Source organism: Panthera tigris, chromosome C2, assembly GCF_018350195.1.
Source record: "Panthera tigris isolate Pti1 chromosome C2, P.tigris_Pti1_mat1.1, whole genome shotgun sequence".
In the NCBI taxonomy this organism is placed as follows: domain Eukaryota; kingdom Metazoa; phylum Chordata; class Mammalia; order Carnivora; family Felidae; genus Panthera; species Panthera tigris.
The window spans coordinates 26,023,985-26,049,683 of record NC_056668.1 but is presented as its reverse complement, the minus strand read 5'-3'; the positions used below and the strand labels follow the sequence as shown (position 1 = coordinate 26,049,683).

Below are 25,699 nucleotides of genomic sequence, written 5' to 3'. Positions count from 1 at the left end.
AGCTGAAGTCGGATGCTTAAATGACTGAGCCATCCAGGCGCACTGCAGCACATATATTTTTTAAATGTTTATTTATTTATTTTGAGAGAGGGAGAGAGTGAGCAGGGGAGGAGCAGAGAGAGGGAGACAGAGACTCTCAAGCAGGCTCCATGCTATCAGCACAGACCCCGACTTGGAGCTCAAACCCATAAACCAAGGGACACATATTGGAGCAAACGTACCCTTATTCCAGTATCGTGTACACAACAAGTTTGCATACATAGGAGAACAGACATTTATTACAAGTTACATCCCTTCATCTTGTGAATTCTACTATGCACTAAAAGTACCTCAAAGAACACAGATGCTGAACATATTGCACTGGTAAGAGTCTTTCCTCCTCTCTGTATCCTACATTTAAGATGCGAATGATTTCTCTTTCTAGGCTACCCCATAATTTCTTTGTGGGTTAAAAAATGTGTTAACATTTAAAGCATTAAATTAGATGGCTGGAGCACTGGCTTATCTGACCCAAGTGCTCGGCCTTTCAATCTCCGCATTCCCCACAGCATTTATTGTCTTTTCAACAGATACCTTAAAAGGTATCTAAAAAGTATCTAACTTGGGTTTAAATGCAAGAGTGCCTGCCAACACTGGTATGGTTTATAAAATACTCAGAAGAACAGCAAGAAAAATGGCCCAATTGTCCATGCAGTCTGTGTACTGGCTTGGTTTCAAGTATTCTGTCTGAAAGTGCACACACACATATTCCCAGGAGCTCTTTCTCATCTAGCACTTTTATTGTTTTAGTAGCTCCCTTCTTGGAATGTTAAACACATACACACACTGGCAGAGTTCTTGGTTTAGTAGATTGCCTAGGGTGACTGCATTGGAACAGACGCCAAACTAGTAATGTTCTTACCTATAAACACCAGAAGACACCAACACACCCTCCTGCCAGCTCTTTTCTGCCAAAAACTACAAGGAACGATGTTGCTCGCTGAGGGAGAGGGAAAGAAACTATTGATTTCATTTTAAATGAGTAGGGTTTGGGGTGCCTGGGTGGCTCAGTCAGTTAAGCATCCAACCCTTGATTTCAGCTCAGGACATGATCTTACAGTTCATGAGATGGAGCCCCACATTTGGTTCTGCGCTGAGAGTGCAAAACCTGCTTAGGATTCTCTCTCTCCCTCTCTCTGCCCTTCCCCACTTGTGCTTGCTCTCTTGCTTGGTCTCAAAAATTAATAAATAAACTTAAAAATTTTTTTTAATGAGTAGCATTTAAAGTTACAAACTAGATGGCACAAAAACAGACACATAGATCAATGGAATAGAATAGAAACCCCAGAACTAGACCCACAAACATATGGCCAACTCATCTTTGACAAAGCAGGAAAGAACATCCAATGGAAAAAAGACAGTCTCTTTAACAAATGATGCTGGGAGAACTGGACAGCAACATGCAGAAGGTTGAAACTAGACCACTTTCTCCCACCATTCACAAAAATAAACTCAAAATGGATAAAGGACCTGAATGTGAGACAGGAAACCATCAAAACCCTAGAGGAGAAAGCAGGAAAAGACCTCTCTGACCTCAGCCGTAGCAATCTCTTACTCAACACATCCCCAAAGGCAAGGGAATTAAAAGCAAAAATGAATTACTGGGACCTTATGAAGATAAAAAGCTTCTGCACAGCAAAGGAAACAACCAACAAAACTAAAAGGCAACCAACGGAATGGGAAAAGATATTTGCAAATGACATATCGGACAAAGGGTTAGTATCCAAAATCCATAAAGAGCTCACCAAACTCCACACCCGAAAAACAAATAACCCAGTGAAGAAATGGGCAGAAAACATGAATAGGCACTTCTCTAAAGAAGACATCCGGATGGCCAACAGGCACATGAAAAGATGCTCAATGTAGCTCCTTATCAGGGAAATACAAATCAAAACCACACTCAGATACCACCTCACGCCAGTCAGAGTGGCCAAAATGAACAAATCAGGAGACTATAGATGCTGGAGAGGATGTGGAAAAATGGGACCCCTCTTGCACTGTTGGTGGGAATGCAAATTGGTGCAGCCACTCTGGAAAACAGTGTGGAGGTTCCTCAGAAAATTAAAAATAGACCTACCCTATGACCCAGCAATAGCACTGCTAGGAATTTACCCAAGGGATACAGGAGTACTGATGCATAGGGGCACTTGCACCCCAATGTTTGTAGCAGCACTCTCAACAATAGCCAAATTATGGAAAGAGCCTAAATGTCCATCAACTGATGAATGGATAAAGAAATTGTGGTTTATATACACAATGGAGTACTACATGGCAATGAGAAAGAACGAAATATGGCCCTTTGTAGCAACATGGATGGAACTGGAGAGTGTGATGCTAAGTGAAATAAGCCATACAGAGAAAGACAGATACCATATGTTTTCACTCTTATGTGGATCCTGAGAAACTTAATAGAAACCCATGGGGGAGGGGAAGGAAAAAAAAAAAAAGAGGTTAGAGTGGGAGAGAGCCAAAGCATAAGAGACTCTTAAAAACTGAGAACAAACTGAGGGTTGAAGGGGGGTAGGAGGGAGGGGAGGGTGGGGGATGGGTATTGAGGAGGGCACCTTTTGGGATGAGCACTGGGTGTTGTATGGAAACCAGTTTGACAATAAATTTAATATATTAAAAATAATAATAATAATAAAAAAAGTAAGTGTATAAAATAAAAAAAAGAAATTTTAAATGAAAAGAAAAAAATCACATTAAAAAAATAAATAAATCAAAAAAAACAAAAAAAATAAAAATAAAAATAAAAACTGAGAACAAACTGAGGGTTGATGGGGGGTGGGAGGGAAGGGAGGGTGGGGGATGGGTATTGAGGAGGACACCTTTTGGGATGAGCACTGGGTGTTGTATGGAAACCAATTTGACAATAAATTTCATATATTGAAAAAAAATAAAGTTACAAACTAGAATGAAGAAAGTACAGAAAACAAATATTTTTCAGGGAATAGTAAAATAGTAAAAGATCCAATGGGACCATGAATCTTTCTTTATCATTCTCATACAAGTTAATCATGCTTATCTGATATAAAAATAGGAAACTTACAGAAGCATAGAAATCATTAAGAAATCTCATAATTCCACCTCCTAAACTTGTAAACATTTTGACTATGTTCGTATGTTTATAGACACATACATACATATGGATTCTGATACAGACATATAAAGAAATCTTTCTTAGCCAAATGATATCATAAATTATATTTAGTCATACTAACTACTTTTATTACTTAACAAAAGGTCATGACTATCTTACCAGGTCAGTAAATAAATATCTACTACATCACTGCTAATGGGTGCATGGTATTTTTTCATGTGGTTATACCACAGTTATTTAACAAATACTCTATGGCTGATTTTGAATTTTTCTGACTTTTATAATTATAAATAATTCTACAGTCAACATCTTTCTACATATATTTTTGTGTATATGTCTGATTAAACCTTAGAGTAAATTCTCAGAATTGTGATTGGAAGGTCAAAATAATGTTAGTTTATCTATCTATCTACCTATCTATCTTAGTTTTTAAATAAGTACAATTCTAAGTTACCATGTAGAAGAGTGCCAATATCCATCATTAGATGATATCTCTTTTTCTTACAAGTTTGCCATAGTTTGGAAATAATTTTCAGATTAAAAAAATACATATATAGGTGTTTTCAATCTGACAGGTAATAATTTGTCTTTCTGTTACTCTCAATGAGATTTACTCATGCATTCTTTATGCTTATTAACCACTTGTATCTTTTATTATTTGAATTGCCTCTACACTTTTTTGACTTATCTCTTCCTAACTGAATTGGAAGACCACTCTTAATATATAGGTTATAAGAAACTTACCTAAAATGTTGCAAATATTTTCCCAAGGGAACCCAGATTTCAGCTGTCCCCTAATTTGGGGGAGGGGGCTCGGAGGAAGACACAGTGTCCGAATAGCTGTCTTTGTGTTTGTTCCAGCCCCAAAATACCAGGATACATGAGGTCAGCGTGTCTCTGATAATCTTAAAAAAATCTTATTATGCAATGACCTTACTGAACATAACTATAGAGTTTTCATAGGGAAGATCAAAAACAGGTTTTGCAAAACACACCTTACAGAAAAATCCCTAGTGGACATGTCTGTTCTCATTCATTCTCAGCTCTATTTGGGGCTGAAACAGGTAGGGAGTGGCTTGCAAACAACCCAGTTCATCTCAACTTGCTTCCTCAAATTTGTCCTGATGCTCAGCCAGAAAAAGGGTCCTCCAGTTACCAAAAATTGCACTCCTTAGAAGTCAGTTGAGCTGTCATTTTATTTTGAAAATGCCCTTTGGGGATATCATGCCCAACTCCAGCAGTTTATCGGAGTATTTCTTCCGATCTTTTCCTGCCAGATCTCTCAGGAGTATTAACGTTTCTTTAACAAGTTTCTGCATATTTTTGTCAATTTCATTTCTAAGTATCTTATCTTCTTTTTTCGTTGCTACTATAATTGGTAACTTGCCTCCACCACATGATCTATTCAACTATTCTTTATATATAGGAAAATGATTGATTTGGATCCATTTTTGTGCATGAAATCAACCACCTTACTAATCTCATGGTTTCTAATAATAGTCTCTTACTTCTCTGTTTTTCTTAATATATTATCATCTGCCAATAATGATCACTGAGTCACCTTCTTTCAAATATCCATACCTCTTATTACTTTCTCATGTCTAATTACATTAATCAGTACTTCTAAACTGAGAGTACTAGTAGTGATGATAGAGTTCTTTATCTTTCGTGACAAAAACTTATAAAGCTTCCAATAAAAATGATGATGGCTTTAATATGTTGTGTATATGCACACATATAAAATTGTAATGTCAAAGAAGTTTGTATCTTTTCCTATGGCTTGGGTTTCTTATTGGTATATTGGTTTTCTTTTGCTTTTTTTTTTTAGAATGATGAAATTGTCAGAATTTTTTTAACTTTTTTCATAGTTTATTTATTTTTGATAGAGCAAGACAGAGCACAAGTGGGGGAGGGGCAGAGAGAGAAGGAGACACAGAATCCGAAGCAGGCTCCAGGCTCCGAGCTGTCAGCACAGAGCCTGACGTGGGGCTTGGACTCACAAATTGCGAGATCATGACCTGAGCCAAAGTTGGATGCTCAACCGACTGAGCCACCCAGGTGCTCCAATTTGTCAGAATTTTTAAGATACCAGTACAGGATTTGTCAAAGGCCATTTAGATACCTGTCCATTAATCCACACTAAATATGAATTATCATTAAAGATGCTTAGACATGTTCATGGACTGTTAGTTCTCTTACTAATTCATAAGTCATTTCTAATACCAGTGCCATACAAGTATATTTATTGAGCATTCTGACACATTATAATAGCTAGTGATACAAGTCTCTTTATTTCTCTCAGGTTTTCTTGGCTAAAGTGGTTCAATATTCTAATCATTACTTCTATTGCTATCAAGTAGGTAATAAAAAATGACAAAATTGAAAATAATACAAAATAATTTGGGGTACTTTGATTTAAAAATTAAAAATAAGCCAAGTACCACAAATTCTAGGGGGAAACAAATCAATATGAGCTTAATAAGTGATGGACAGTTTTATAGAAGATTTATTTTTTCCAGTTAAATAAGAGGATAGGAGAAGGGGGAAAAATTAATTTACAGAGTGATGAAGAAGGGCAACACCCTGATTAAGGGTTATTCAGTTTAGGCTAAAATATATTTGTGTAGGAAATCCTTGTTCTACTACAAGAAGGATATCCGTGAAGAAAAACAATGTATTATTTTGCCAAATAGTTACTAGAACAAGAACTAAGGAATTATAATAAGATAAGGAAATAAAGTCTAATATAACAATGATATTGGGTCAAGGAAGAATGAATAAGAATTTAAAAAATCTTACAAAGTCATGGCTCCTGGGTGGCTCAGTTAAGTGTCCAACTCTTGTTTTGGGCTCAAGTCATGATCTCACAGTTCATGGGTTCCAGCCCTGGGTCAGCCTCTGCACTGACAGCAGTGAGCCTGCTTGGGATTCTCTATCTTTCTGTCCTTTCCCCACCCCCTACCCCCACCCTACTCACATACGTGTGCGTGCGCTCTCTCTCTCTCTCTCAAAAAGAAATAAACATTTTAAAATTAAAAATAATCTTACAAAGTGAATAAAAGTTTTACCAAACTAGAAATTTCCTATATAAATAAGGTCTTTACAATATGTTCCCCCATAATCGTTCCATCCTTCTCATCCCAAGCTGTCTATAGTACACTGAACTCCTTGTACTTCTCAGAGGATATCACATCTTCTCTGTTACCCCAACCTCCAACATCCACCCTTTTTTCCTCTAGATACTTGTACTCCCAGTTCAGACATTGGATTCAAAGAAATTCTTTTCTGTACCTCAATCTAGGACAAGCAGCCTTCTCTTGGCTCCCATTGCATCTCATGCACACCTCTCTGAATCCCTGATTTTCTTGACTGTTTCCCGCAGTAGAGACACAATGGAAGGCATCTTAATTGTTCATTTAGCATTTAGGATATAGAGAATATATATATATATATATATACATATATATATATATATATATATATATATACACATACACACACACAGAGGATATATATTAAGTTATGGAAATAAAAATTATCCCTTTTTTAAAAATCTTAAGAGATTGGGGACACAAACTCTTCTCTCTACTGTTCTTATTTTTCACAACCCAGTGGAGTTAAAATGTCACATAATGACTGCATAATTCCTACCCGTAACTATTAATTAATTAAATCAAGGAAGTTCTCTTCCTGTACTATCTGTAAACATCAGGTAGGAGGAGTCCAAGTCAGTAAGAATAAGAATAAGGGAATGATAAAGTTGGAAAGGCCCATGAAAATCATTCATCCAGTGGTTTCTAACTCTGGTTGAGCTTTTAATAAAATGGCAATGCCCTGGTCTTACCTCAAGGGGATCTGACTTAGCTTGTCTAGTATGGCCAAGCATTAGTATTTTTAAAGTTCCCCAGATGCTTCTAACATGCACCCAGAATTGAGAACAACTGATATAATCTCACTCCTTCATTTTGCTGATGAGGTGTACATGACAGGTGAAGTCACTTGGTTGAGTAGGTAGGAAACACAATGAAAATAACCAGGATGCCGCAACACACAATCTAGTTCTTTTTCCATCAAACCATACTTAGTTAATTATTTCTGTAAAGGTGAGAAAATAAATCCTGTAAAGTTTAATGACACTACATGATGCATTACAGAAAGAGTGATTAGGAAATCTACAGATTGGAAAAACCTGCTTACTTAAAATGAGCACTAAGGGTGAGATTAGCTGGACTGAAAGTATATCAACCACAAGCTGTGTGTGGTGGCACTTCAAAATAAATGTAATGAGAAGCAACATGAAAAAAAAAAAGAGATTCTAACTGCCAGACAAAGGTAGGATCTGTGCAGGAAATAACTTGGCTGAATAAACAGAACTAGCAAAGACTAGATTATACAAACATGATTTATTTCTAATTCAGACAAAGTTGAGCTATCCAGCAACTCTATCTACTTAACAATTCCCCATCTGTATAAATCTTATGCTGGTAACAAGCATGTATTTATAGCTTTCTGCAAGCCCTATCCCTGACAAAGAGAAAGAGAAGAGGGCTCTAAGGTTCACAGAAGCTGAGAATGGAAATTACATTGGTGCAAGAGGTCAAACCTTTCTCGGATTTATCTTCCCAATTTAGAATATGTAAAAAGTTAAATTGAGAATGACAATGAGGAAGGTCAATGGAGGAAACTAATATTTACTGGCAGAGGAGCAAGGGACAGAGAAAGCACGTGCTGTTCTTTTGTTTCCCTACCACTGCTCCAATCTCTACCCTCTGCCCAAGTCAACTCTATTTCCGGCCAATGGCTCATGTCATTATGGAGACTGGCAAATCCAAAATTACCAGGGCGGGCCAGCAGGCTACAGACTCAGAGAGGAACCAATGTTGCAGTTCAAATCTGAAAGTCATCTGCTGTAGAATTCCTCTTGGTCAGAGGAGGTCAGTCTTTTGTTCTAGTCTGGCCCTTCAATTGATCAGATTAGGCTCACCCACATTGTGGAGAGCAATCTGCTTTACTCAAAGTCCACCAATTTAAATGTCAATTCATTCAAAAAGACTCTCATAGAAACATCCAGAATAATATTTGACCACACATCTAGTCACCATGGCCCAACCAAACTGACACATAACATTAATTGTCAACAGATTCCTGTCAACTGGAAATAATCTCATAAGTGGTGACATATAGGTAGAGGCAGTCCAACTACCTAAGAGAAAAAACTACAGAGGTGAACCATGAGCTAGCTGACTGGGAGGTTGGACTGGATAACCTGTATATTCATTTGGGGGTCTGAGTCTGGCCTGTGGATATACCTCCTAGGAAGAGTGATGCATGCCTTTCTCTTTCCCCTGCATCATGGCTATAGTCTAGCATATTCTTGCAGTTTATGTGCCTACTATTTAGAATTTCTTTTTTTAAGTAGGCTCCATGCTCAGCAAAGAGCCCAATGCAAGCCTTGAACTCAAGACCCTGAGATCAAGACCTGAGCTGAGATCAAGAGTTGGACGCTTGACTGACTGAGCCACCCAGGCACCCTAGAATTATTCTATCTTCTTGGGGCTGTCAGGCGGCTAACTTAATATTATTAATATTATTAATATTATTAATATTTAATATTAACATTATTGCTGTGTCTGCCTTGAACAGCTAATAATGGATGTGAAAGCCCTTTATATAATTATTAATGCCAAGGAAATGTGCAGCAATATATTGTTCTGGTCTCCTGTGGACTAGATAAACCCAGATAACCAAGCTTATTATAATTATGTCTAAAATTAAAGTAAATAAATACCTGGTGAGTGCCTGAGTGTGTATGTATGGTGTGTGTGTGTGTGTGTGTGTGTGTGTGTGTGTGTGTGTGTTTAATGGTTGAAAAGTACTGACTTAATGCATGAATCTTGTAACATCTATTTACATGCACTGAAACTCAGTGGTTTATTCCATTTTCCCATCTGGGTTCTAGATATGTAAGAAGGTTTAGTGGAGAGTTTTGCATTGGTACAGTATTGTCCTAAGTTACCTATCATTTCTGCTTAAATCATCTGTGGAACAAGGCACCAAATATACAAATAAATTCCATGATAAGCATACAAATAATTCTCCAGTCTCAATAAGTACTTCTCTACTCATAAATTGAAGAATTAATATAGTCTCTCTGCTTTGCTGATTAGTATGAGGCTCCTTTACTTTAAAATTAGGATTGTGTTCATGAAGTAAGGTTAGAAGTTCAGGGAAAGGAAGAAATGCTCTATTTAAAAATGTACGACTATTGGGGTACCTGGGTGGCTCAGTTGGTTAGGCGTCCAACTTCGGCTCAGGTCGTGATCTCACAGTTCATGAGTTTGAGCCCCGCGTTGGGCTCTGTGCTCACAGCTCAGAGCCTGGAGCCTGCTTCAGATTCTGTGTCTCCCTCTCTCTCTGCCCCATCCCCACTCATGCTCTGTCTCTGTCTTAAAAATAAATAAAACATTAAAAAAAATTTTAAAATGTACGACTATTTATTTTTAGCTACCACTTTTTAGCATGTAGGTATTCAAATATAAAGTGCTTAGGAGGTAGGTGTATTCCATAAACTGTCATCTTTCTCTCACTTCAAGAGGCCCATCATTAACCTTGCCATTAATTCTGTATCTTTCCAATCTTCCTAAATCAGCACCTACTCTAAATTACTACTCAAATTAAACCCTAGTTTTACATCTACATTCTCTCTGTTTTAGTCTGAAAAGCCTGTAAGCTTTTCTGTTTAGTCCCCATTTCTGCCTCACTCCAGAATCTGGCTTGAAGCCTGGACTTTCTCAAATCCAATTGCTAGCGAGCAAATCCTCTATCAAACAGCTCTCTCACATGTCTGTGTATTAAAAATAGCTAATATGACTCACCAACACTTCTTACTCAGACCAAAGGGCAGCTCTTGCACCCCAGGGATGGGAAAGCAGAGGAGGGCAATGTGTGAATAAAAGCACCAATATTCAGAAACAATTTTCCAAATTTCATATTGATGTTGAATTTGGTTCTGGTATTTCCATCAAGAAACGTATCTGCAAGTGATTTTATGTAGAATTATTCTTTTTTGCTGATTTTCCTGGAAAGTTACATTTTCTTAAATGTCTGGTATGGCTAGTATGGTATTGTCATGTTTATTCACAGATCACCCTGTTTAGACTAATATTAGAATAATGGCCCTGGTTTCAAAAATGGCTTTTGTTGGGGCGCCTGGGTGGCGCAGTCGGTTAAGCGTCCGACTTCAGCCAGGTCGCGATCTCGCGGTCCGTGAGTTCGAGCCCCGCGTCAGGCTCTGGGCTGACGGCTCAGAGCCTGGAGCCTGTTTCCGATTCTGTGTCTCCCTCTCTCTCTGCCCCTCCCCCGTTCATTCATGCTCTGTCTCTCTCTGTCCCAAAAATAAAAAAAAACAAAACAAAAAAAAAAAAAAAACAAAAATGGCTTTTGTCAAACTCTCTTTGGCCTTAGAAGTCTGAGATAATCTTGTAATTATTCATTCCTTCATGCAAGAATCACTGAATAACTTCTCTAGTTTTTAATGTTTATTTATTTTTGAGAGAGAGAGAGAGAGAGAGAGGGAGGGAGAGAGGGGGCAGGGGAGGGGCAGACAGAGAGGGGGACAGAGGATCCAAAGTAGGCTCTGCACTGCAGCAGACAGCCCAATGGGGGGCTCGAACCCAAGAACCATGAGATCATGACATGAGCCAAAGCCAGATGCCTAACCAACTGAGCCACCCAGGAACCCTTCACTGAGTAACTTCTGTGATGTGCAGGACTGCCATGATCCTCATTCCAGGCAGCACTATTCTCATATTCTCTGGAGTTGAGTCCTAGGGGGGCATTCCTTGAAGTTGTATACTTCCTGACAGGGATAAAAAGGCATATGTGACATAGTCACCTAGACTAGGCCCTCCAGGAGTGATTACTAAACCTCATTAAAAACAAGTAGACTATGCATTCACTGTGTTATTCATTCATACAGTCTGGTTAGTCATTAATGAAACCAAGTTTAGGTTTTTCTTGGTCTCTTGTTATTTTCCCAATATCTAGACACTCTATCCCGGACATGAAAGTACATTTCGTAATCAATGTAAGCACAAAACAGGCAGAGATTCAAAAGTAACTACAAAAAAAAAAGTAACTATGAACTAGGCAGTAAAAATGCACTTTCATGTGAAGTTTCTGTCTTGTAAAGTGTTGATAATTCTTATCAACCAATGGGATAAAGTCCAGCCCTTCACCGAACACAGCTGATAACATGACCTTCATAAATGACAAAAAGTCAAGTTTGAGTCCATCCCTTCTACTCTTTTTTTTTTTAATCAGTCTATAACAACAAAAAAATTGCCTCTCTTTAATACAGACAAGCCAGGAAGGTCATACAATCTAGTTATGAGAGGTTTTATTTGTTACCATTTATTAAAAAAAAAATTCTTTCACTAAGAAAACTTTTTTTCCTAATAGTAACTGACCTCTGTCATGATTCTTTTCCACCTCTGTCAAACATTTCTAAGACTTAACTACTTAGGTTACTTAGATCAAAAACACCTTGTGATTCAGGTAGAAATAATTCTTCAAGCAGAGGAATTTATATGACCTACCTTTTACCATCCATTAAGCAGCTTTTTATGTTGGGCCTACTTGTAATGTGTATTAATGTCAGCTTGTAAGAGAAAATGACATTCAGCATTTTCACTGGTTTATAATAAGGAATCGCTATTTCAAATAACCTTCACTCATACTGATAAAAACTGGAATCAATACTGAGTGCTGGAAGAGGGTGGATACAAAGATGACTAAGACATTATCTCTTCTCTCTAAATGCATGGTCTGGAGCGTGAGACCCACATCTATTCAAAAGGCAAGCTAACAGGGGCTATAAGTGTGCATTAAACAGAGAGCTTTGAGAATATGGGAAGATTAACTCCAAACGGGGGATTTGAAAATGTGTATAGCCACCACGTGGGGATGTCAGAGGAAGGAGAAAACAAGGGGATTAAGAAATGAAGAGAAATTTAACAGAAAGTTTTGGAGAAATTTAAGAATGGAAGTCTGGTTGAGGAATTCAGACTTAACTGTGTAAATCCTGGGAGTTGGAAGTAACATGCTCAGATTTGTGTTCCCTTAGTACAGGTTAATGCATTCTCCCTGTTCCATACAGGGTACAATCAAAATTGTATTACTTAAGGTCTATAAAAATCTCTGCCAACCTATTCTGTGTTGCTGTCCTCTTGCGCATTCCATTCCTGTCTGAGGACTTCACTTCCACCAGACGTTCACTCTCACCACCCAGCATGTCAGGATTCCTACCACCTTTGTTGTTTCCCTCAAATTCTACCATAAATCTGGGATCCTTCCTCATTCTTCCCCAGATACCCAATTTATACACTCAGCATTTATTTGTATGCATTTACACTAATTACTTTTTTTTTTTTTTTTTTTTTTTTTAGCTGAGGGCCTAGCATATATTAAGCCCTGTGTGAGATACAAAGTTATACCCGATCAGGTCACTAATAATCAAGGAGTTGATAACTTGTCTAAATCCTATCTATCCTCTGAGAGAACTTCTCCAGACCAGCCTGGCTCCTGAAATGCTATGGTATGTTCAGAGATGTCAGTACCAATTACGTAAAAGATCTAAATTATTTCCAAAGTGATCTCCTTTTTCTTGAAATATTCTTTGAAATATTTATTATTGTTTATTTTTCATCAGTTAAATGATTTTGAGTTCCTTCAGAATAGGAATCCCATTTCACCTTTCTCTATAGCACTAATTAAAATGTTTTCTATATTATAGATGCTATAGTGCTCAACAAATAATTGGCAATCAAAGAGAAGTTAATTATATACATTATATATTATATTATAAATATTACTAGTGAATAACTATATAATATAAATACAGAAAATAGTATCAATATTAGCATAATAGGCAGGTATTATGATATAGTGATTATATCTGCATTTTTAGTTTCATGAACCAATAATTTCTTCATGCATATATGTGCATATGTATATATGGCCAAAATTTTATTTTCCTAATTAAGATTCCTTCAAAAATCTATTGTTACATAAATTGTACCACCATAAAGTTCTGTGAAAAATCTCTTACTCTGTCATCAGATTTTCCTAAAGCTGAAAAAAAATCAATTTTTCATAAAAGCAGAAACATTATTTCAGAATAAATAAGATTTTAAATTGAATAAACATGAAAAATCACTATAGTATCTTAATTATATTTGTCTTGCCATTGTTTTTTATTTTATTTTTTTTTATTTTGACATTGAAATCATTTAAGTAAACTACAGAAATGTGGAAAAGAGGAAGTAAAAGCTAGAACAAAAATGTCATAGTATCACTGGTTGAGTGATTCTTTTTTAAAAATATTACTTATTTATTTAAGTTTATTTATTTTTTGAGAGAGAGAGACAGAATGAGTGAGTAGGGGGGCAGGGAAGAGAGAGACAGAGAGAGAGAATTCCAAGCAGGCTGCACACTGTCAAAACAAAGCCTGATGCAGGGCTCAGACACACGAACCTTGAGATCATGACCTGAGCTAAAACCAAGAGTCCAACGCTTAACCGACTGAGCTGCTGAGAGACTAAGAGAAAAATTACCAGGTGTACTCACAACTGCAAAGAAAAGACCTTCCCCCCCCCACCCCCCCCCACCCCGCCGTTCCCAGAACCAGCCAGTTGTGGTCTGACCTAAAGGTGGGAACCAATCAAGTTCTGCTGAGTGGTTGAAATAAAGGCGGGAACCAATTAAGTTCTGCTGAGTGTTCAAATTTAAATGTCAACCTATAACAGCTCTGTAACCTCAAAAAAATCCCTAACTTGCTTGTGCCTGTCTATAAAAGAAGCTGTAAGATCCTCGCTCGGGGCCTCTTAGCGTCACTGGCAACGAGTGCGCGGAGGACCGGGTTCGAACCTGCAATAAACGACCCTTGCCGCTTGGCTTTGACTCTGGACTCTGGTGGTTTGTTTTCAGGTGGTCTTTCAAATCGGGGTATATCATTGCCCCTATTTATTTTTTGGGAGAGTACAAGCGGGGAGGGGCAGAGAGAGGGGGACAGAAGATCTGAAGCAGGCTTTGTGCTGACAGGCTAGCAGCAGTGAGCCTGACAGGGGGCTCAAACTCACAAACCATGAGATTGTGACCTGAGCCAAAGTGTTGGTTGTTCAACCAACTGAGCCACCCAGGTGTCCCCAAGTGATTATTTCAATTAATCCTTGTAAAAATCCTGTAGAGTAGGTCTCCATAAGCTCCAGTCAGACTCAGAGAACTTAAATAACTTGCCCAAGCAAGGTCCTTAAAATACAATATTCAAACACAGGTGTCTGTGACATCAAAGTCACATCTCTGCTGTGTCTCCTGGTACAACACCCAGAAAAGGAGTACAGACTTTGAGGAAGAAGTGGTGGGGTGCCTGGGTGGCTCAGTAGGTTGAACATCTAACTTCAGCTCAGGTCATGATCTCATGGTAGGTCCATGAGTTTGAGCCCCGCATTGGGCTGTGTGACAGCTCAGAGCCTGGAGCCTGCTTCAGATTCTGTGTCTCCCTCTCTCTTTCTGCCCCTCCCCCAGTCATGATCTGTCTGTCTGTCTGTCTCTCTGTCTCTCAAAAATGAATAAATGTTAAAAAAAAAAATTAAAAAAAAAAAAGTGGTGGCATTTTAAATTGAGCCTGCAGCGGAGGCTCCTGGGTGGCTCAGTCGGTTAAATGTCTGACTTCAGCTCAGGTCATGATCTCACAGCTTGTGAGTTGGAGCCCCACATCAGGCTCTGCACTGACAGCTCAGAGCCTAGAGCTGCTTTCGATACTGTGTCTCCCTCTCTCTCTGCCCCTCCCCCATTTGCACTCTTTCTCTCTCAAAAATAAGTAATAAAGCATTAAGAAAAATGATAATAAATTGAGCCTCCAGGGAGTGCTGGGTTTTGCAGGGCAGAGACAGGGTGAAATATTCCTGTGTCAGGGAGAAGCTGTGCTAAGGCATGTGGCAGGGAGTCTGGTGGATGCTGTGGTGAGCATCCCCTCTCCGGACTGGAGGCATTTTCATTCCCCTAACAGCTGTCAGGTTGGTGGGTGATGGCTGTCTGCGATTTGCTATCAGAACCACCTCTCCCAGGGGCAGCCCACACAGATAACCACTCAATGCTGGATGAAGGACTAACCCCCTTGCCTCATGGCGGGACAACTCTGAAGGGACGTGCAGCTCCAGAACTCTGTTACAACTGCATCTCCCCTAGGGGAGCCTGGGTGGCTTAGCTAGTTAAGCTTCAGACTCTTGACTTAGGCTCAGGTCTAAATCTCATTGATCTCGTGCCTCCTAGGGTTCTGTGCTGACAGCCTGGAGCCTGCTTGGGATTCTCTCTGCCTCTATCTCTCTCTAAAATAAATAAATAAATGAACATTAAAAACAAAAACAAAAAAACAACTGCATCTTCTCTATCTTCTGCCCAATCCTAATTCCTTTGCTCCTTGATAAACTTTCTACATGCAAGTTTCCATCTCACAGTCTATTTCCCAGGCAAGTGGCCTATGACATTAGGAAATATAACCATAAACAAACAAACACAGTATGGTATATAACAGTGATAAGAGGGAGATAAAATTCTGTTTGGAGAAAACCTTGAATTCCATGCTAAGGAATTAGGACTTTATCCTGTGGAACAGTGGCTGCAAGAATGCTTAGGGGTACAGGAAGAAATGTTTATTATTATTCATATTTTTACAAATGTCTACTCTTCTCTGTTTTATAAATATAGATAATATATTAGTAACGCAGTGCAAACACATGCACAGAGACACTGGTAAGTGTTCTTTTTTTTTTTTTTTTTTTTTAATTTACCACTTTAGCTGGGTTTTTTTTTTTTTTTAAGTGTTTATTTATTTTTGAGAGACAGAGAGCACAAGAGAAGGGGAGGTACAGAGAGGGGTGGGGGACAGAGGGTCCCAGGCGGGCTCTGTACTGACAGCAGAGAGCCCGATGTGGGGCTCCAGCCCATGAACCATGAGATCACGACCTAAGCCCAAGTCAGACGCTCAGCCGACTGAGTCATCCAGGCACCCCTCTATTCTCATTTTTTAAATAGATGTGCGCAATCAAAAATTGAGAGCACACAGGTCATGATCTCGCGATTTGTGAGTTCAAGCCTCATGTTGGGCTCTGTGCTGACAGCTCGGAGCCTGGAGCCTGCTTGGGATTCGGTGTCTCCCTCTCTCTCTGCCCCTCTTCCACTTGTGCCCTCTCTCTCTCCCTCAAAAATAAATAAATATTAAAAATAAATTTTTTAATTGACAGCACAGCTACTGACATTGGGAATGTCAATGAAGTTTTGTTTTTGTTTTTGGATTTTTTTTTTTCATGAATAAAGATATGTTCGGGATAATTAGAATAGTGATTCTCAACCTTCAACCCAGGAGAATCGCTTGAAAATTACTAAACAATATTGACAACCAGGCACCACCCCAAACCAATGACATCATTCTCTGGGGTGCAAACAAACATCAATATTTTTCTTTGCCCTTGATGATTCTAAAAGAGGACTTCAACTACCTTCATTTTGACCTCAAACTTTCTAATCGATTATGTTCTTCTTTCCAGTTTATCTCACAACTCAGGCAAAAGGCAGTGGGCAAAGTATCCCCCGAGGGGAACTGAAACTATCCCCTCAAGTAACAAAGACCATACTGAACTAGCAAGACCCCATGTGATTGATAACTATCTACCTGATCTTTACCACCCACCTGCACGTACACCCCCACCATTGCCACACATTTTCCTTTTATCAACCTGGAAGTATTATCTGCACTTTGGAGACAAGCTTTGAGACGCTAATCCACTGTCTTCCAGGTGTTGGCCTCACTGAAATAAATCCCTTTCTTGCCTCACCATCACTTATTTCTCTGACTTTGGATTTTGTTAGAGGCAAGTGACGAACCTGGTCTGTTTGGGACACAGAGAGCCAGGTTCTCTTGCACTTCTGCATCCCAGCTACAATTCCAATGTTCTGGGGTTAAGAACCACCAAATTAGAGTTACAATCAAATTTTGTTTTTTGTTTTTTTTTAAATAAGAATGTCTTTAGAAATATATATATATATATTTATTTATTTATTTATTTTAACGTTGGGGCAAAGTCAGTTGAGCCTCTGACTTTGGCTTAGGTCATGATCTCACAGTTTGTGAGTTCAAGTCCCACATTGGGCTTGCTGCTGTCTGCCTGTCAGTGCAGAGTCTGCTTCAGATCCTCTGTCCCCTCTTCCCTACCCCTCCCCCACTTGGGCTGTCTCAAAAATAAACATTAAAAAAAATTTTTTTCCATGACCTGAGCCGAAGTCGAACGCTCAACCGATTGGGTCACCCTGTTGCCCCTAGAGTTAGAATCAACTTTGGTCTGAGTTGGTCAACAAAACATTATAATTCTTAATTCAAACTATTAAAGATCCTACAAAGTAAACTATCTAGTTACGAGATTTGAGAGATGCTTTCACCTTAAATATAAGGTCTGTGGGGCGCCTGGGTAGCTCAATCAGTTAAACGTCTGACTTGGGCTCAGGTCATGATCTCATGGTTTGTGAGTTTGAGCCCTGTGTTGGGCTCTGTGCTACCAGCTCAGAGCCTGGAGCCTGCTTCGGATTCTGTGTCTCCCTCTCTCTCTGCCCCTCCCCTGCTCACGCTTTGTCTCTCTCTCTCTTTCTCTCTCAAAAATAAATAAATATAAAAAAAGGCTTTTTTAAATATAAGGTCTGTATTGGAAATAAACATGGTTATTCTCTCCACATTTTATGTTTACTTCCTTATAAAGCCTGGCAGTCATGTGAGCAGAAAGAAATGAGTAACACACCCATTAAGAGACCTTTCACATAAACCACTTTCTTATCTGCTAGAATTCTAGTGAGCTCTCAGCCTCTCAGCATGTTTTTCACAATAATAAAATACACACAATGACCCTCTTACTCCTCTTTACCAGTTGATTATTTAATACTGATTAGCTTTGAAATGCAAATAGCCCTATCAAATAGCAAGCGACTAGCCCTCACCTAGGCTAAAGCTGTATTAGAGTGAAAGCCAAAACCATTTTACACAAAGACAATATAGTCCAGCTAAAGGCTCCTCAAAGATCTCCAATTTTTTCAGGATTATATTCAGGATATGAAATTCTTTGTACTGACTAACAGATTATCTTCTCTTCTAAATGCATTAACCCTTTGCTGACCATTAGCTGAACTGTCAAAGCAAATATAATGCTTTCAGCATTTATTTTACATCAAAAATGACCGATACCAGTAGGAGAGAGAATTTGTATAGAAGAATCTTATCTAGGCTATTATATTAGGACCACTATTTTTCTTAAACAGAGAGTAACAACTTTAAAGCTGCAATATACCTTTGAGACTACCTAATTCACCCTCTTCGGTTTACAGATAAGCGCCCAGGTCTAGCGTGCCTTTACTAGGTCAGTATTTAGGCTGGAGGAAACAGGGTTGGGTTGCTGAATGGTAAATTCCTGGTGGGGTGGAAACTGAGCTGGCTTTGGCAGGCGGGTGTTAAACCAGCTGGAGTCCCTGGCCTGAAATTCAAGGCTCCAGAGGAAGAATGAGAGGTTGAGCAGGGCCTAAAACAGGATATCAAGACTAGGGCTGATTTCTCAAAGCAGCAGGAAGGGATGAGGCTTCGGTCAGGTCCCCAGGCTGTACACCATAAGCATGGTGTGCCCCCCCTGCCACCCCCCCACCCCCCCAACCCCCACCCAGGTGCTCAGGTCAAACTGGGCATTCCTCTGTGGTGTTGATGCCAAGAAGCCAGATTAACATCTCAGTGCGATAGTTTAGAAATGATACAGGACCCCCTCCTGCCCCCCCCCCCGTTCCCCACGCCCCCCCCCCCCCGTAGAAATGCAATGCCTTCCCCAAGCTATGAAGTGCCATCCTGTTCTTCCTCTTTAAAAATATCTACTAGTGGGGCACCTGCATGGCTCAGTCGGTTGAGTGTTCAACTTTGGCTCAGGTTATGATCTCATGGTTGGTGAGTCCAAGCCCCCCACATGGCTCGCTGCTGTCAGCACAGAGCCTGCTTCACAGACCCTGCTTCGGATCCTCTGTCCCTCTCTCTCTGCCCCTCCCCTGCTCTCTCTCCAAAATAAATAGACATTAAAAAGTATATATCTACTATTACAGATATCTGCTTGGTGGTTGCCCAAGGGGCTCAGGGGAAGGGAGAATGAGAAGTTATTGCTTAATGGGTTCAGAGTATCAGTTGGGGAAGATGAATAAGTTGTAGAAATGGATGGTACCAATGGTTGCATGACACTGTGACTGTACTAGTTGTCGCCGAACTACACACTTAAACATGGTAAGTTTGGGGGCTCCTGGGTGGCTTAGTCGGTTGAGCATCCGACTTCGGTTCAGGTCATGATCTTACTGTTCCTGGGTTTGAGCCCACATTGAGCTCTCTGCTGTCAACATGGAGTCTGCTTCTGATCCTCTGCTCCTCCCCTGCTCATGTTCTCTTTCCCCTCTCTCTCTCACAAATAAATTTTAAAAAACAGTAAAAAAACTGGTAAATTTTATGTTATATATATTTTAACAGGAAAAAACCCTCTGCCATTAGTTCTTCATTCACTAATATCTGCTTTTGAGTAAATTCCTCATTCTTGTTTACTTTTATTTAAGTAAAAAAAAAAAAAAAAAACTCCAAAAAATTCAAGAATTCTGTTTGAAGAAATCATTTCCAGACTGAAAATCACTTGTTATAGACAGTGAAATCTCTGAGAAAATCTATTTTTTTAATGTTATGTCAGAAGCAGTTGGTAAATGAAGAACATAAAGAATTTTAAGTTTCAGAGAGCTGAAGTTTTCTCACAACCCCCGATCAAAACATTAGTTCCTAACATTACTTCTTCCACCCCCTCCCAAAAAGATCTTTAATAACAGGGAAGTGTCTCCTTGTAAATATCTAAAACATGCCAAATAAAGGAGAGGGGAGGCTTTTTGGATTTGTTGCTGGCTGTCATTTAATTGTCATTTTATGGCCAAGGAAATTGAGGATTAGAGAGGTTAAGTATTTTGCCCGAGGTCACACAGTTTGGAAGAACTGGGTCTAGACTAGAATCTAAAGCAATCAAACTCCCAATCCTCATTGTTAACAATTTGCTTTTCATATGCAAATGTATTTCTTGCTTCAAACTATGTAATAATTATAAATAATGCAATAGGGATGGGGGTAAGACGATGGCATTGAGTAATACCCCAAACAACTAAAGTAAATTGCTTCTAAATAGTGCAAGAGTCATAAAGCACTCCATCTGGAACGTCCCTCTAAAAGCAGGTCATCGGGACATCTGGAGGCTCAGTCTGTTAGACATCTGCCTTTGGCTCAGGTCATGATCTCACAGTTCTCAGGGTTTGAGCCGGGCATCGAACTCTCTGCTGTCAGCTAGAGGCTGTTTCAGATCCTCTGTCCCCTTCTCTCTCTGCCCTTCCCCCGCCCATGTTCTCTGTCTCTCTCAAAGAATAAATAAACATTAAAAAAAGTTAATAAGAAAAAATAAAAGCAGGCCATCAATAAAACCCTCTCACCACAGCACTGAAAGCAAAAAGCAAATCATTTTGCAGAGAGCAATTAGCATGACATAGATGTAAACTCCAGGTGTTTCAGTCTGAACCTTGAACAGTTGTAGACAAACTGAAGATTTAATACAGTTTCTATTCCCCACACCCACAGCAGCCCCACCCCCACCCCACCCCATACCAGGAAGTTCCCAGCTGGGCATGAATCTGTATGATACCAGCAAGGAGGGTGAAGACTGGCATGAGAGCTTCAAAAGGATCAACGGGTGGATCAGAGCCAGAACAAGAGAACAAGTAGAGAGTTGCTTATCTTACTTTTAGCTGCAGGTTTTTCCAACACCCTATTGAGAAAGTGTTGAGTCAACACCTTTGTGATCATATATAGTCTAAATATCTTCGTGCTCACACGTATCAGGAACTGTTGGTGCATGTATTTACATTTAGGTGAGCCAGACCTAGGGTAACACTATAGGCAAAAGCAGCCATAATTTTGTATCTCCCCAGATCTGCTCCTCTTATCCTTTGGGAATTCCAGTTTTTTCATACCCTCCAGAAATGGTCAAATAGGGACTAGAGATTATTTTTCCATAAGCAACTTGGTCTAGTTCATGGAATCATTTCTTTCCTCTCCTACTCACCTCACTGCAGTTATTAGATAGGAGTCTGGTAATTTCCAATCTGCTGAATGGCAACTGTGATGCTGATGTTTGCTGAAGCTGCTGCCACTGCTGTTGAACATGCAGAGGTGTGCCGTTTAGGGGCCAACATCCGGATGTAGAAGGCAATGATTCCCTTTGTCTGATCCATGAAGTCAGATGGCCTGGGTTCAAATGCAACTTTGTCATTCACTAGGTATATGAATATGAACACATCTTCGTGTACTTATCAAATGGGAATTTCAATAGCCCTTACCTGATAGAATTGTGACATGATGCACGTAAAGTGCTTAGCTAACATTAAGTGCTTATTATAAACCATCTTAGATTATCTTAGATGGGATGGCTTATAAACAACATAAACTTATTTCTCACTGTTCTCAGGGCTGGGCAATCCAAGATCAAGGTGCTGGCAGATTCAGTGTCTAGGGAGAGCCTGCTTCCTGGCTCATGGAACATCATCTTCTCACTGTGTCCTCATATGGTGGAAAAGACAAGGGAGCTCTCTGTCTTTTACGAGGATGTTAATTCCATTCATGAGAAGCTTCACTCTCATGATCTAATCTCCCCCAAAAGGACCCACCATAACATTGGGGGATTTAGAATTTTGAGAGGACATAAGCATTAGGTCTATAGCATGAACTAAGCAATGTACTAATATCGTTTTTATTGATAAGAAGCAAGGAGTGGGGAGGGGTACCTGGATAGCTCAGTCTGTTAAGCCCCCAACTCTTGATCTCAGCTCAGGTCATGATCTCACAGTTCATGAATTTGAGCCCTACATCAGGCAACACACCATCAGTGCGGAACCTGCTTGGGATTATCCACCACCCCTCCTGCCGTCCTTCCTCTGTTTGCTCTCTCTCCGTCTCTCTCTCTCTCTCTCTCTCTCTCTCTCTCTCGCAGAATAAATAAACTGAAAAAAAAATTTTTTTAATGATAAGAAGCAAGGGGAAGATACCACTCTCTGCATTCCATATAATAAACAGCTCTGCCCCTTTTCAACTTGGTCTTTAATGACAACAGCCCCCCACTTTAGGGTCTAGACTGGCCGGGAACAACATTAATGTTAGACAAGGTGCTAAACTCAGAAACAGTCTTCTATACAGGCTCATATGTGACTCTTGTAGTTAACCAAGTATCCAGGACATTTAATAAATTGTACCTAGTTTATTAATTACATAATTCCAGTACAATATTTTTTCTTTCTTTTTAAAGTACCAAAAATGATCAGATAAAAAAGGAGAATATACTTAATTTTCAGGGACTTTCAGGCATTGTTAAGGAGGACCCCAAATATAATAAACTTCTCTAAAATTTGAGTTGTCCAGGTGCAAAAGACACAGGTAATATGAAATATCTCTTACAAAATGGTGCCTGGTGAATCATATCTAACCGACATTAAGGATTTCATGAATTCCTCTTGGGAATTATCTTTAAAAAAAATCAGTCAATGAAGAGATTGAAGCAAAGAGTTCAGAAACAGAGAAACTGTAGTGGAAAAGCTGGCCATGAGTACAGGCTCTGTTAAAAATGCAGAAATGACACTATGGAGTTACTATGGAGATTTTGCTACAGGCTGGAAAATAAATGCTAGAAATCATATAATGTATAAACTATAATAATAGTCTAAATAAACATTACTAAGAGGAATGCCAGAAGTGATAAGGTCCTTGATCTTTTCTTAGCAAGATGTTAATTACTATCAGCTAAGATATAAAGGTTTTATTAAAAAATAAACACAACTTCAACCTCTTTGTATTTTTCATAAGTTCTTTCTTAAGAGGATTCTTTCAGGGGCACCTGTGTGGCTCAGTCAGTAGAGCATCCAACTCCTGATTTCTGCTCCGGTCATGATCTCACAGTACATGAGTTCAGGCCCCATGTAGGGCTCTGTGCTGACAGCGTGGAGCCTTCTTGGAATTCTCTCTCTCCCTCTCTCTGCCCCCCCCCCCCGCATTTGCACTCTCCCTCTCTAAATAAATAAATAAACTTTTTTTAAAGAAGAATCTTTTAGAAAATATTACCTCTTGTAGTCAAGAACTATGTCCTGATTTTGAATTTCAACAACTCCTTTAACTTCACTTGTTTCTTTTTTTATACTGTATATCTGAATTAAATTACACTTATAAACAGGACTTATTATCTCTCTTCTTCCTTGCTGTCACTGGAAAACATCTTAGGTGAGTCTCATTACTGTGGACTTGTGGTTCAGGGCAGACTTGCAGTGCTAAGCAGGCCCTACTTCCCCTTTTGATTCAGGGTCAAGGCATGAGTCTCACTCCTACAGTCTTATTTCACGGGCCCTGCTGCATGGCTTGCACCTGGGCCTTGGACGGGACTACCTAACCCAATCTATGAACCTACCTGAAACCAAACTTCAGGTAGAAAACTTAGGGGTCAAGAATTGGGGCAATTTGTCTCCCTTCCCAGAAGACAGCTGGGCTCCTCATATAAATAGTTTCCTTCAACTTTTCAGTTAAGGAGCTGGCTTTAAACTAAATGCCTCTTTCCTCTGTTTCCTATCACCCATGCCCTCTAGTATGCACAAGTTATAATGCTCTGCTTAAAGATGGTCTTCAGTCTTTATCCACTAAAGAGGGAGTGGCAACATCTTTTGCATAAGAAGAAAAAGAAAATATTCAAGTAATCCTTTCTAGGGCATAAATTTGACAGATTGTCCTATTAGGTAAGTAAATAAAAGCTTAATATATATATACTTGTAGTTCAGTGTAATTCAGTGAAACACTTCAGACAGTGTTAGAATTATAGTAATTTGATACCATGAATGAGCCACCTTGGAATACTACTAATACTACTACTACTAATTAGTAATCTAATACGTTTTATCTATTGGTGTTCCAGGAGAATATGTACCTCTATCATTTGTCATGAGAATTACCTTGTTAGTATATTAATGGTAACTCTTTTTTTTTTTTAAGAGTGTTTTTTAGGGGTGGCTCAGTCAGTTAAGCTTCCAATTTAGGCTCAACTCATGACCTCACACCTCGTGGGTTCAAGCCCCATATCAGGCTCTGTGCTGACAGCTCAGAGCCTAAGACTGCTTCAGATTCTCTGTCTCCCTCTCTCTCTGCCCCTCCCCTACTCACACTCTGTCTCTCTCTCTCTCAAAAAATAAATCAACACTAAAAAAAAAAAAAAAGAGTGGTTTAAAAAAAAAGTTTATTTATTTTTTAGAGAGAGACAGAGAGGGAGGAGTGGCAGAGAGCAAGGAGACGGAGAATCCCAAGCAGGCTCCCACCTGTCAGTGCAGAGTCCAATGTGGGGCTGGAACTCATGAGCTGTGAGATCATGACCTGAGTGGAAGTCAGGTGCTTAGCTGACTGAGCCACCCAGTTGCCTATATTAGTGGTAATTCTTGATTAATCTTGGTGTTACATGTTGAATGTCAAGATTTCACCACAAAAAGGCAACCATTATGTGTACATCTTTAAAGAGGAGTATAAAATTTCTTAACATTTCTAGAGAACATAAAATGAGTCCATATTTTAATTTCTCTTATGTGCATCTAGTACATGTAAAAAGGACATTTTTACTGCTTAGGATACAGACTCTATACAATAACACTATAGAAAACTTTAAAATTAAAAAAAAACACTTTTAAATTATTTTTATTACCTGTAATATATTTTTTTTCTGATTAGAATATTTCTATTTACTACAGAAAACTTGGAAAATACAGAAAAGCACAAAGAGAAAATTAGTCACCCATATTTCTTCAGCCAGATTTAAACCTGTTCACATTTTTTAAGTTTATTTATTTATTTGTTCGTTTTTTGTTTTTTAGATGGAGAGAGAGCATGAGCATTAGAGGGAGAGCGAGAGCGAGAGCGAGAGTGAGAGAGCGAGAGCGAGAGAGAGAGAGAGAGAGAGAGAATCTCAAGCAGGCTCCATGCCCAGTGGCTCAACCTGAGCTGAAATCAAGAGTTAAAGGTTGGGGAGCCTGGGTGGCCCAGTTGGTTGAGTATCTGACTTCAGGTCAGGTTGTGATTTCATAGCTCGTGAGTTTGAGCCCTGTGTCAGGCTCTGAGCTGAGCGTGTTCAGATTCTGTGTCTCCCTCTCTCTCTGTGCCTTTCCTGCCTCACACTCTGTCTAAGAACTAAATAAACATAAAAAAAATTTTTTTTAATTAAAAAAAAAAGTCGGGTGCTTAACCAACTGAGCCATCTAGGTGCCCCAAACTTGTTCACATTTTAATGTAAGATCTGTCGCTATTTTTTTGACATACATATGTGTACCAGTTACTGAAAACATTGGGTTCTTACCATACATTTAGTTTTATAGTTTGATGTCTTTCCTTACCATATTGCA

The 25,699-nt window shown here is 39.3% G+C and overlaps 1 long non-coding RNA gene across 2 annotated transcripts in view; it reads right to left on the bottom strand.

Annotated features, from left to right (window-relative positions):
* Positions 1–25,699, bottom strand: part of LOC122230592 — a 127,706-nt gene that overhangs the window by 73,788 nt on the left and 28,219 nt on the right. For both annotated transcript variants that reach the window (XR_006207588.1, XR_006207587.1), the window contains exon 3: positions 21,349–21,530. This is a non-coding gene — a long non-coding RNA (uncharacterized LOC122230592). The remainder of the gene's footprint in view (positions 1–21,348; positions 21,531–25,699) is intronic.